Below are 14,930 nucleotides of genomic sequence, written 5' to 3'. Positions count from 1 at the left end.
TCCGCTGCGGAAAATGTCTTACATATGTATGCATGAGCTTGTAAAAGTTTCTTCCGAGGGAAGTTGTAGTATTCAAGATAAAGTGACGCCTGGAACTTTGATATAAGGCACTTCATTATAAGACACAACATTATCTAATGTACTTTGCTATATTCCTTGGAAAACACACCCTTCTTGCTAAGCTTTTCATATAAACAATGCTAACTTAATAGCATCTTCTATTAACGTTTAAGCCCCCGATATCAAAAGCTACAAAATTTGTTTGCTAGTGGTGTCGTGTAAAACAAGTGCACGTCACTTAAAAATATAGCCAAAGTTGAGAAAAGGCGAAAGAAATTAAAAAAAATTGCATTTGCAGGGAATATTCTATGCACAGATGTTTTAACTTTTCTTAATTAAAATATACAACGTTGGGAAGATCCAAGTGTCTGCTTTCTGAAACCGGTAAAAAATCAGAAATTGAAAATCGGTTGATAGTCAAATAAGAGAGAGGCTTATAAGTATGCAAAGGTGCCAAAAACCAGTTTTTTAAGCGTAAGTCAAGAATTTCGGGGTGTTTGATAAATATCATATTTCGGTTCTTGCTTTATTATAGAACAAAAATCGTTATGTGAAAGCATTTGATATCGGAATTTTTAAGGTCAATAATAGAGGCGATTAAGTTAGAATTAGGCGGCCGCCGTAGCCGAATGGGTTGGTGGGTGATTAATATTCGGAATTCACAGAGCGAACGTTGATTCGAATCTCGGTGAAACACCAAAATTAAGAAAAACATTTTTCTAACAGCGGTCGCCCCTCGGCAGGCAATGGCAAACCTCCGAGTGTATTTCTGCCATGAAAAGGCTTCTCATAAAAATATCTGCCGTTCGGAGTCGGCTTGAAACTGTAGGTCCCTCCAATTGTGGAACAACATCAAGACTCACACCACAAATAGGAGGAGGAGCTCGGCCAAACCCCCAAAAAGGGTGTACGCGCCAATTATATATATATATATATATTAGAATTGCTCTATGTATGTATGTAGAGCAGTGTTTTATTCACGCTCTGGCAATAACCTTGTTTATAGCCTTTGTGTCAAAGTATACCCCATCATGGTTTTCGTACGATGTAAAAGCGCCACATTTATGACCCACAGGGATTTTCATTTCCAGCAACTCAAGTTTGTGGATTTTACTCGCTACTTCATTAAGCCGAATTTCCGACACTATTGAGAAATACAGTTTTTTAAGTTTGCTAAATACTTCTAAAAGTTAATGGCTGCGTAAAACTCTAGCTGCACACATACTATGGCATCCTTGTATTTAGAAGCCGTCGGCCAGCAGGTTGATAGGTACCTTAACTTTAGCGAATTTGATTACTGACAAAGTAATACTGCACCACGCTACCAGTAACCACATGAACAAAAAGCGTTTTTTTATTCAAATTTTTTTTTATAGAAATCATTTTCATTTTTTATGGAATATACATCCATAATATTGCATCTAGTTTAAAACTAATAAGTAATTTTCAATTCACGAAAGTCAAGCCCAAATCATACAATATTGACAAATAAGTCTTGAGATTTCTTTCTGTTTAATCTTCTTTTATCACCTAATATGAAAGCTTCTGCATTAATGCGTGTTTTTATGTGTTTTTCGCACGTTTTTTGACTGAATATGATACAGTTTTTATAGCTAAATCCCTCTGCACCTCTTCATTGGGCACGTACGAGGGAGCTTTAACGATTCTCCTGATTGCTTTGTTGCTGTGAAAAACTCAAAATATTGAGAACTGCATGCTGTTACACAAGTGAAAATTATAAAAAAAAAGTGCGATGTCAAAAATTAAAACATCTGCAACTTGCTGCAACTATGTTTAGTTTCTGTTTTCATAGATACAGACGTGAATTTGTAGAGAATTTATTTACGGAATTTATACGCACTCGACCAGGGTATCTAGCAGTCATACATGAACACTTGTTTGGCATAATCGAGCCAAGTTGGTGCGTGTACTCTCCTTAAAAATGTGACTACATTAGCGGTATTAGTTAGAAGTTTAAAATAACTGCTGTAACAGCCGACAGTGCAACCGATTCTAAAAACTTCAAAAGTCGCCATTATGGAGAGTTACATTGGTAAATGGTCGTATTTTCCACAGGGCCAAGTTGGTGCGTGTACTCTCCTTAAAAATGTGACTACATTAGCGGTATTAGTTAGAAGTTTAAAATAACTGCTGTAACAGCCGACAGTGCAACCGATTCTAAAAACTTCAAAAGTCGCCATTATGGAGAGTTACATTGGTAAATGGTCGTATTTTCCACAGGGAATATTTATAATGGTTTGATTTGAAATTAACAACAATTATTTACACCACTACATATATACATATGTATATTTATTACGCTCTTAATATCATTTATTAACCATAGTCTTGAGTAAACTGTAAACGAGTATTAATTCCAAGAATTTAATTATTTCAAATGATTGGGTATTTTGAAAATATTGAATATTTGTAATGCAAGTTTACTTTTAAGACATAAACTTAAGTATCGATAATGTTGTATGAGTATGTCCAATCGTAGCGAAAAGGTTGAAATAGGAAAACAAAACTATTGTAAATTAGGTACCTTTTAATTAATGGCATGAAAAAGTAGGTTATATTAGGAGGGATGACAAAATAAATGCAAAGAAAAATTTAAAATGATAGAGATACATTAAAGAAACAAGAAACAAAATACTTTTATTATTATTCAGCTATCTCAAAAGCTCAATCAAACATTTGAAAACAAAACCAAAAATACAAAGCAAATACCGAGAAACCGAAAAAGGCAGCAAAAGCAAAACGTAGCATTTACGAAAATATGCTCACTTACCTACATTATAAGTACTGTGGCTTAAGAAATGTATTGCTACTTCTTACAAAAACCAAGCATTGGTAAACATTTTTGAATGCAAGTAGTTAATATTGAAATTAGATGCATTACATATGTCAATCAATACATAGATTCTAGTGCGAACTCATTTCAGTGCCTGTTTTGGATTAAGCTAACGGTCGAATCGAAGGTTTATATTATGTTTATATATTTAATTTATTACACACAATAACTAATATTTTTGCCTGTTAGTAATTGATTATTTACTGTTATACGTGTCTTAAAAAAATATGTGCTTTTTACTTGCATTTAATTCTTAGCATCACTAACATTAATGAAATGTACTCATTCATATGAAAGTCGGCATGGGAGATGTAGGAGGTGTAGGAGCAACACAAATATGAAAAAATGCAGGCGTTAAACTCTCAAATAAGATCCAATGATATTTTTTGGTTTTAATCTAGAATTCAAGCAAGAAAAATACTTAAAATTAATACTTAAATTTTCTTTTCAGAGTTGTACTCTTTTACTACAATGTCGACTTAGGCGTGGTAATTTATTGTCTAACTGAGAAGAAGAATAATGAGCTCAATTATGGCCTGTCCTTTTGCTAAATAAGAACTCCCTGCCTAAATATTCAGGCACTTTATCAATTATCTGTATATCGACGTATAACTGCCGTACTTATTGGGGCATACTTGGTTAGTTCTAATATGAGTAAATTATCTTCACTCTTTTTCTATATTATGCCTGTTATATCTCAAGTTCTTTTCTCACCATTTAGTTTAAATACTGATTTTTGGTTTAAATATTGATTTAGCCAGTATCCTATTTCTGAATTCAATGAAAACTGTATTCAATGAGAACAATCAAAACGCATATTTAGTAATGTTTACAAGATTTTGCAGCTAATCTGTCATATGTACATACATATATGAACGCGTAGATTGTTTTTTTTTTTTTGGGATTTATTGCCACGTTTGCTTTCAGTTACTTAGCACATACCAGTGACTGTCGCATTCCACCTGAAAGTAAATCTACTAGCAGGTGCGATCCACAGGTGGCATAACCGCAATATAGTATAATTTTTTTAAAATTAAATAATTGATAATCCTCTTATCACGACAACAATGTTTACCCCCCTGTATGTATAATATTCATTGCTGAATGGGGATGGCTTGCAACACACAAACTTTCTCAAGAGGTTTCACTTCCTGGGTGTCCACTAACTTTATAAATACAATATATATACATATATATATAATTGGAACTTTTTTGGGTGTTTGGCCGAGCTCCTCCTCCTATTTGTGGTGTGCGTCTTGATGTTGTTCCACAAATGGAGGCACCTACAGTTTCAAGCCGACTCCGAACGGCAGATATTTTTATGAGGAGCTTTTTCATGGCAGAAATACACTCGGGGGTTTGCCATTGCCTGCCGAGGGGCGACCGCTGTTAGAAAAATGTTTTTCTTAATTTTGGTGTTTCAACGAGATTCGAACCAACGTTCTCTTTGTGAATTCCGAATGGTAAACACGCACCAACCCATTCGGCTACGGCGGCAGCCACTTTGTAAATACATACTAATATTTAATTGATACCACAGGTATCACTTAATATAATAAAAAATTTTAAAGGTAAAGAACTGCCGGTATAATCGTATAATTTTGTACAGGCAGTGTAAAGGCTCCTAACGGACATCACTTGCCGCACACAAAAATGCTTTGTTAGCAATATACTTATAAAGGGTGGTTAAGTTTCAAGGGCCGGTGTTGATTTCGAATAAAATACAATTTTTTTAGGAAATTATTGTCATTTCTCTTTATTATGATAATATTAGTATGGCTCAATTACGTATAGAACAAAATATTGGCCAAATGGCCGCCGCAGCCTCGGCGTCTACCTCCATCCGATGGTCCAAATTTTCGATGACGCTGAGGCATAATTGAGGTTCTATGCCGTTAATGTGCCGAATTATCTCATCCTTTAGCTCTTGAATTGTTAGCTCTTGAATCCAACGGTGTCAAATCACATGATCTTGACGATGTTGTTTTTGTTTAGTCTGAAATTGAAAAATGTCAAATGAGATGCAGAAAAAAACTTGGCGTTTAGGTGTGGTTGACATTTAACAACGGCCCTTGAAATTTAACCACCCTTTAGATACTAGACTTAAAGGTGGTGACACTAGACCAACAATAACGTTTTGTACATTGGAATATCACGATAGGGGAAAATAAGAAAAGAAAAAGACGAACTGCATTGAACAGCCGATATGCATTTGAAGCTAGAAGCACACGACAATAGTGAAATTTAACGACTTTTCGTAATTTCATTTTGTGCTGACATCCGAATGTACACGGCGAAAGAAAATAAGCAAATCAGCTGGTCTAGTGATATCATCTTTAATAGATTCATCTTGATACTAGCCGATCAAACAGCCGTATTTATGGTATACATAAGCAATCCCATCGCCCCTCGACAGGCAATGGCAAGCCTCAGAGTGTATTTCTGCCATGAAAAAATTATTCATAAAAAACCATTTGCCGTTGGGAATCGGCTTAGAACTGTAGGTCCCTTCATTTGTGAACAAGCATTTAAAACAAACACATAAAATTGGAGGAGAAGTTCGGCCAAACACCCAGCAAAAGGATGTATACTATATATATTCCTTCCGCTCGTATGTGCATATAAAGGGTCTTTCAAAAAGCGCACCTAGATGTTGTTTTAATTTAAGACATGAAATAATTAAGATTCTTTCGGAATTCATTATTTTTAATCAAAATCAGGCTCTTAACAACTATATGTGAAAAATTGCATAAGCGTCTACATTTAAACGCTAATAGCCAGACCCTCTTAGATAAAAATATCCTCTGACGAGCGTGTATAAAAGTTTGAAAAGAAATTCTCGCCTTCAGCTCACAAATATCTCATCACTTGATTTCCTCAATCATATCCTGAATTAAGAAAATGTTCGACACAGTGCGACCAATCATAAAGCAAGTTCAGGAAGTAAACTTACATGCCACTTTTTGATTGCTTTCAGGAAGTGATTTACATGCGTAGTGTGACTGCCTGTGTAATGATGTACCTTCCGAGATTTTAAGGATTGGCAGACTTGCTGACTGACTCTCACTTTCCTTTCTATGTCTGATGGCTGTTTTTGTAGGTATAATTTTTTTCTAACTTCAAAAGAAATGTACTGAATATGCAATGCCTGCATTTATGTATATTTACTACACTACTTTTATAAGATTATATATGTACTTAAGTGCATATATTTACATCAGATTAATGCATTTGATTGAACCGTTTTGAAAATTTTGTTCGTCTTATACAATATTTTTAATTATACATCTTAATGCATATAAACAGTGCACGACGTTCTACAGGACACGCTTTTAGTTAATCTATATACAAAAATAGTTTCTATAGATTTACTATTTTACGGTACGAATACTTATATATTCAGTATACTTTAAATACACAAAATTTTTGAATTTATTAATCGAAAGAAGAAAACTATTTTGAGGATACTAAAATCCTGTTTTAGCAAAACAAACAAAAAACAAAAACCAACCTCGGTCTTTGCAACACGTTTGAACTTTTACTTTAACACCGGAAAAATTTATGTACATACAGAAAATAAAAGAAAACAAAGAAGCCAAATGCCTAGACTCGTGACTACAGTCCGAATCTCAGCACAGCCCTGTCTTTAACAAATATGTTATTGAACTACTATTTTTTAATATACTTTTCATTTTAATATAGAGTGAAACAAGACAGGCCCTTACTGCGCCATTAAAGACGCCAAAAAGAAAAAAAATTGAAAATGAATTAAAGAATAAGAAGTAGTTATAATTAAGAGTAGATGAAATATATTCTTTAGGGCACATACTTAAATAAATAAAACACGGAAATTTAAATATAAGGGAGTGGAAGACAAAGTGATGAAATTTATTGTAATACTCGTAAGTATGAGCATTAATGGGAATGTCCAAGTGCCAACACTTAAAAAGTTACGTTAATTAATTGTTTTAATCTAAAGCAAAAGCCATGCATTTTATATTGCATGGCTCCAAATGTATGTAAGTGCCAATAGTTTATAAAACATTACATAATTTTTTTTTTTTTTTGAGATACCTGTTTTGCAATAACCTTTTATTTAAAGATAATAACATGGAATTTGCATTCTATAAAGATTGTTCTCCGGTGTAAATCTTAGTACTCAGATTGCAAGAAGGAAATGCGAGCATCATAACTAATCGGGATCTAACCAAAATAGCCAATGAATTCATTCAAGTAGGCTCTTCTTTATAATTTTGTGATCTACAATCAGCCAAAAATACTCTATTTACTTAAGATTTGGAGGTTTAGTAACATAGTTGAAAAACATGTTCAATCCATTATCACTTCGAAGCGCACAAGTTGAGCGACTGGACTACCTCGGGTCGTTGTCACGGTGGAATAAACTACATGGTAACATTTTTCTTTATAGAAAAGTCAACATGTGCTATTTTACAACTCGGCGTTTACTATTGCCAATCACCTTTACTACGAGTATTCAGATATGCCTATTACCTAAGAAAGCACGTTAGAATAAAACATAGTTATTTAGGCATTAATTAATTAGTATATATGCTTTAAAATCAGTTCAACCATTGTCGACCCTACGTCTTATTAATTTGGTAATTTGATAATTCTTATTCATCCAAGCTTTCTTTTTGATGGCCACGTAACGTCTAAATTGTTCAATTGCGAAATGCCTGAGGTCTTGCAGATTTCTTGCAGTGCAAAATCATTAACCTATCCCTAGCGATTTTCACCTTTTAATGTAAATGCTTTATCGGGTAATGCTCTGAATAACAGGCCAGTCTCATCTGCATTAAAAATGTTTCGCGAATCATATCCTTCAATCAAATATGGTACCTTTTCGGTAAAAGTTTTATCTTGATGGATGGAAGTTTTATCTCACTGAAATTTTTTTAGCTTTGCTCCTTATAAGTGTGCCCAACAAAGGAATGCCTTTATTTCCAAAAAAACATTCGTAGCACAATTTATCAATATTCAGTTCTTTGGGCTTTAGCAGACTGATTAAAAACAAGTTCTTCGTATTTTGGGGATTCGCCTTTATACATGCAAGTGTTATTGAATAAGCAACAGCTGTACGACTATGGTAGAGAGGAAACGTAAAAACGATGTTATAGGCTTTCCGGTTATGGGGAATTAAAATACACTTTGGAGTGGAAAACAAGTGTCCACGTCCTGTTATATATATTATGACTCGTCTCAAATTTCAAGTGAAGAAATCAACTCCCAAAATTCTATGCAAAAAAAAAAAAACAATAATTTGCACGATTTGAATTCACGAAGGTTTATTACTCATGGCTACTACATGTATTTTTTAAATAAATTCCATATGGTAAAACATGTACTTCCAAACTCGTATCTGTGTTTACCGGTCATTGAAAAGCTAGGTTTACCATTTAACCCCCATTGCAGAAGCTGTGGGTACTTTTCAAAGAAGACTGTTCAGACTCTCTCTATATATGTCCGGGTTCGGCAGCTAGACAATTAAGGTCCCTCTTAAGGGGATCCTTTCGTCACAGTGCGTCAACCTAAATCCCATCAGTTTTCTCCATTACATCAACCGGTCTGACTGGCTTTAGATATTAGCCTGTTGGGATCTCAAAACAGCACTTTGGTGCTACTTGTGGAGTGCCAGAATCGTACTTCAACCATTACACCTACCTAAACTATGTAAAGGGTTTTCCAATAACAGGTGTTATCTATTGCTATCGAGAGTTGAATAACGATTTTTTATGGCTGGAATTGGATGGTATTGATCTGGTCAACGTTTATTTTCAACAAGACGGCGCTACGTGCGACACAAGCAACGAAACCATTGATCTTTTACGGGAAAAGTTTCCGGACCGTATTATCTCTCGAAGAGGTGATCACAATTGGCCACCGAGATCATGTGATTTAACACCTTGTGATTTTTTTATTTGGGGCTACGTGAAAGAAAAGGTCGATTGAACACCTCAAAGATGGAATTCGTGAGGCTATCGAGGACATAGGGTAGCCACTTTGCAATTCGGTTAAGGGAAATTTCATGAAAAGGATAATGTCCTGTAAGCGTGGTCGTGGTGGTCATTTTTCTTTGAATATCAAAATAACTTCTCTTATTGGAAAACCCCTTACTAGTCGGATAATTCGGAACTGCCAAAAATTGTCTTGCCTTGTCACAGTTTTGGCAAAATGTCAATTTTCTTGTAAAACTTGGAAACAAGATAGGAGATGGAGTAGGCTTCACATGATTGCCTTCTGAGCGGCGTTGTCAACGACAAATTTAGGATTTTCAACTCTCATTCCTAAGAGAAAACTGAAAGGTGCGCAGAGTGATTGTAGTTTAGTGGTTTCGTCTATTTGTTCGACAGAGAAAATAAATTAAGCACCCGAGAAGCAAGCAGGTTTTTGAAAGTTCGGAATTCAGAGAGGACGTAGGTTCGAATCCCGGTGGAAGAGCAAAATAAAGCAAAAATGTTTTCTAAAAGCGGTCGCCCCTCGGCAAGCAATGGCAAACCTTCGAGTGTATTTCTGCCATGAAAAAACTCCTCATAAAAAATATCTGCAGTTCGGAATCGGCTTGAAACTGTAAGCCCTTCTATTTGTAGCACAACATCAAGACAAGTACCTCAAATTGGAGGAGGAGCACCCAAAAAATGTTTTACGCGCCAATTACTACATATTTTCAAAATTTTAAATTGAAATCCATATGTTATACTTTTCTCTTAGTTTTAATCAAAAATATCGGTTTGTAGATAATGTATACCTGTGTATGTATACTTATATGAATGTAAAATAACTTATATTACTTTGTCTTCCCTCCCTTTTCACGTAAGAGAATACATACGTTCATATATTTATAAGAATATATAAAATCTCGAAAGTGTTGTGACGATGATGCACTAATGTAAATCTTTTGTTATACGTAAATAAATAATTTAGAATAAGACTTACACTTGCATACATAAATACCTACAAACATACATACATATAATTAAACGATATGCACATAAGTACGTATGTACATACATTAGTAGGTATGTATAAGGAACTAAAAGTATAGCCAAATAAGAGAACATTTGTATTTACATACATATACCACATGCATATGAGAGCAATTGCTATGTATAGGTACATAATAACATACTTGTGTATAAATATATTATACATACATACATCCATACATACATACATGCATACATACGTACAATTATAATGTAAATTCCTGCACCTGTGGGTAACGACTTTGGTCTGTTGTATTGAATAAAATAGATCATTATTTATAAAAATGCACCACACCTACGAGTAGATAACCAAACCTTAGAGAATATGATTAAATGATGTTTCCAGCATAAATGTTTTAAAAACATATAATAAATAGTTCATATATAAAAAAACATCACAAAAAATAGGCAAATAAAAACACACAAAAATTAAATATTGCATAATTTATTCTTTGGTGCTCGCACTTTCAATAAACAAACATTTGTAGGTAAGGAAAATCATATCAATTAGAATTGCATCGTAAATTCTTTATAATATTTATAATATAAAAAAATTTGTAAACGGATCGAATGAGCTAAGAGGTGATTTTACCTATGCGTCCATACACACTAAAACTCCAGTAAAAATTGAAATATCTGAAAAAAATTTAGTAAGTCACTAAATATGGTCATTAAATGTTAACTGAAAACCATCCCGTAGCAATTGTGTTTAACTGACCGAATTTACCGCCGAGAGTGGATCAGTTGATCACCACCCGTCAACCCTTACCCGCTATCCCGCTGCAATTCTATTTCGGCCCCAAGACCATGAAAATACTTAAACTTCCTGTTTCAGTTGACTAATTTGTTTTAATTGTTTCAATTGTACTCCTTGGAGTACATCTGACAGGATGCATGTGCCATAAGCTATAAAAATATTTTACTACAATAATTTAAACCACTAATTTTTCTTTAAACCTACAACAGAACACGAAAAAATTAAAAATTTATTACAAAAATGTCCCTGCATCAGCTGCTCGTCCTTTCTTTGTTCATTCACGAAATTTGTCATAACTTTATCTCTTTGAACCATGGTTCCCACAACCCATAATTCTATACTGCAAGTCCAAAGAAGAAAAAATATTTAATTTTTTGCATAATGTAAAACTGTAAATAAATGTATTCGTCCTCCGGATTACCAGTTTCAGCAATGGCATGTACGCATATGTAGTATCAAGGCGTGTTCGCTATAGCAACCACAACATTTACATTTCCTTACGATACGAACGTATGTAAAAGGTGAGAGATTTAGGGAGATCGAATTTTAAATTGAAATAAAAATAAAGAAAATTCAAATTGCTTAGGCAATCTTTATTATTTTTGTGTAGAACCATGACTTTTATTTTTCAAAGGTATTCTCCTTCAACTAATAGTCGCAAATACGTCGTACTTCGGTCATTTGTAAACACCAATTTGGAATCACTCGCTGGAGAGCTTCGGTCGGTATCTCGAGAAGCTGGTTTATCCACAAAGCTTTAGATTTACCCTACAAATAAAAGTTCAAAGGTGTGATATCACACGATCTGCGACCACTGATCCGAGACGAGAGATAAATTTCTCTCCGAAACAAGGATGCAGTAATGGTCTTTTTCATGGCAAGTAACGCCGTCTTGTCGAAACAAATATTGGGGAGATCGCGAGCTTCAATTTCCGGCATCAAAAAGTCGTTTATCATGGCGCGATGGCGTTTGCCATTCACTGTTACATTGGTGCCATCCTCCCCTTTGAAGATGTATGGGCCGATGATTCCTCCAGCACATAGGCCGCACCAAACACTTGTTTTCAATGTATTTAATGGCTGTTCTTGAATGGCTTCTGGTTTCTCTTCAACATAAATGCGACGTTGAGACGTAAGTCTTTCCATGATGAAATGTCAATGAATTCTGAAAAAATAGGTATTTAGTTTCATCGAAAAAGTATAATACATCCAATCTGATCACCCTTTATATGCACATATATGTGGATATATGTGATGACAGTTTTGTCATGGTATTAACTTTAGATTTACATATACATACATACGAGGGGTTCCTTTTATATTTCGGGATTAGAGAACAAAAACAAATTTTAATCATCGAAAATCACTTTATTGTTTTTCAAAATATTCTCCATGAAGATCTATACAATTTTGCATGCGTTTGAACCAGTTGTCGAAGCACTTTTGCCACTCTAAATCAGGTACCTCCAAAACATGCATTCTGAATACCGCAACCGCTTCTTCAGGTGTCAAAAAACGTTGACCTCTCAGTTTGTTTTTTACGTACAGGAATAAAAAGAAGTCATTCGGTACCAAGTCAGGACTATACGGCGGATGATCCATTAATTCGATGTTTTGGGTGCTCAAAAATGCAGTTGTTTGAGCCGATGTGTGAGAACTCGCATTGTCCTGGTGAAGAGTGATCCGTCTTTGGCGATTGGTTTTCCTAATTTTTTGGAAGACAACTGGCAAAAAAATGGTTGTGTACCACTCAGAATTTACTGTTCTGCGTTGTTCTACTGGTATGGTTGCGACATGTCCAGTTTTTCCGAAAAAAACAGGCGACCATTTGCTTGGAAGTGCTTCGTGCGCGAACAACTTTTGTGGGATTTGGCTCATCTTGAGACACCCATACAGTCGACTGCTGTTTACTTTCGGGCTCATGCGCGTAAATCCATGATTCATCACCTGTCACGATATCATAGACGTGTTTCGAAGCCCCGCGATCGTATTTTTTGAGCATTTCCTTCGACCAAACGGCATGAGCCTTTTTTTGAGCGATTGACAAATTGTGTGGGATTCAACGCGAACAAAATTTTTTGACAGTCAAATATTTATGCAATATTGAATGTATGCTGGTCCCACTAACGCCTAAGATTGTTTCAATCTCACTATAGGTCACATGACGATCTTGCAATATCAGTTCGCGCACAGCATCAATGGTTTTCGGAACAACAACTGATTTTGGACGACCTTCACGAAATTCGTCTTGGAGTGAACTACGACCACGATTGAATTCACCATACCATCGAAAAACACTGGTCCTTGATGGAGCTTCATCGCCAAAAAATTAATTAAGTTCATCCATGCAATGTCGCTGAGTTAATCCACGTCGAAAGTTGTAAAAAATAATCGCACGAAAATGTTCACGATTTAATTCCATTTTTGGACCGAGATGAATCTTTTAAGTTACTGTGAACAACACAAATAGCGATGGTATTTCAAAACGTTCTGAGTACGTAAAAGCCAAAAAATGTCAAACTTTGCGATACAGCTGTCAGTTACCAGATTGCAACACCAGGGTTGCCAAATCCCGACATATAAAAGGCACCCCTCGTATGTGCATGCGTGTTTATAAAAAGAAAATTATTCAGTCGAACCGAAAACTTTTCGCTACGTCTGAATTTGTATCGGCTTAACTTTTTAATCGAATTAACCTTTTGGCTGGCTGTGTCTGCTTTATACAGAGCGCCAAAAATATCTCAAGCACATTTTGCGATGATAAAATTTTTAATGAGAATGAGTTCATTTGGCTTAACGCTCGGCATGTAATTGCAATAGCTTATCAGCCAGACCGCCTTCGCTGGTTCCCCTTTCGGAGATATACCGTCAACAGAACTCAATAAGGCCAGCATGATGAGAAAGTTCAGTTCTTCAGAATAAGCATATATTTTTTTAGTCGCGGATAAATAATCTATCCAAATAAAGCAAAGGTTCGGCCATCCGAAGCATAATTGTGAGAGTAACTTTAGCTGCCACCAAGACAAATTCACTAAACAAACCGCACATCCCAACTGACGGAAACAAATCAGCTGATTCCTTTACATCCGCTGAGAGCCAGTTAACGGTTTGTTGAGCAGTGTTGCCAACGTATAATACTATAAACAAGTATTAGTGATTTTTGCTGTAACCGCAGATACGTATGGACCTAACTTTGTTTAATACACTTGGATTTCATTGTACTTACTCTGTCCAAAAAATATCTGGAGTTGTTCATTTAAAAAGCGCGCATTACACATAAGTTTGAATTTTTTTTGCTGGAATGCTGGTACAACTATCCTCTATAGTGTCACAGAGTTTAGGCGTGATCTGTCAATTGGCTTGTTTTTGGTCTTTAATTATATCAGTCAACCGCAGGAGTGCTCTGCGATTTTCACTATGGATAAAAATATCAACCAAAGAATTTGTCTTAAATTTAGTGTTTTGAACGGGATTTCGTAAGCCGGATCATTGAAAATATTGCAGAAAGCCTATGGCGAGTGTACTTCATCAAAATCACGGGACTACGAGTGGTATAAAACTTTGCAGAGGGCCGAGAAATCGTGGAAGATCAGTCCCGATTTGGTCGCACATCAACGTCTTCAACGGATGAAAACGTCGACAAAGTCAAGGAAATGGTGCTGGAAAACCATCATTTAAGTTTGAGGGAGATTGCTCGTTACCTTAGCGTGTCTCACGAATCAATTCGCAACATTTTACACCATCAATTGGGCATGAGACGCGCGGCTGTTCTATTTGTTCCAAGGGAGTTGAATTTCTTGCAAAAAATTCATCGAAATGGCTGAAGACATGATTGAGCAAGTGAATTCGGACCCAATGTTTATTCAGCGCATCATAACAGGCGATGAGACGTGGGTATATTAGTTTTACATGCAAACCAGTCAACAGGCGGCTGAATGGCGCTATCCATATGAGCCGACCATTTGAGTCGATAGAGGTCATTAAGGGGAATTCGCTGAAGGAACTGAAGAAGGTCTCTTCAAATGCGTTTAAAAGGTACCTCGATGACTGGACTAATCGTTGGCATATGTGTATTGCTTCGAGTGGAGCCTATTTTGAAGGCGAAAAAATAAATTTTGAAGGCGAAAAAATAAATTTTGAAGGTTAAACACTTCTTTTGCGTTTTATTGAACAATTCCCAGTACTTTTTTGACAGCATGTAATACACTTTGCTGGTATGTTCATTGTACATTTATATGAGTCAAAAAATGTCTGC

Source organism: Anastrepha obliqua, chromosome 3 (genome assembly GCF_027943255.1).
Source record: "Anastrepha obliqua isolate idAnaObli1 chromosome 3, idAnaObli1_1.0, whole genome shotgun sequence".
Classification (NCBI taxonomy): domain Eukaryota; kingdom Metazoa; phylum Arthropoda; class Insecta; order Diptera; family Tephritidae; genus Anastrepha; species Anastrepha obliqua.
The sequence above is the reverse complement of the archived record's forward strand: the minus strand, read 5'-3'. Positions refer to the sequence as shown.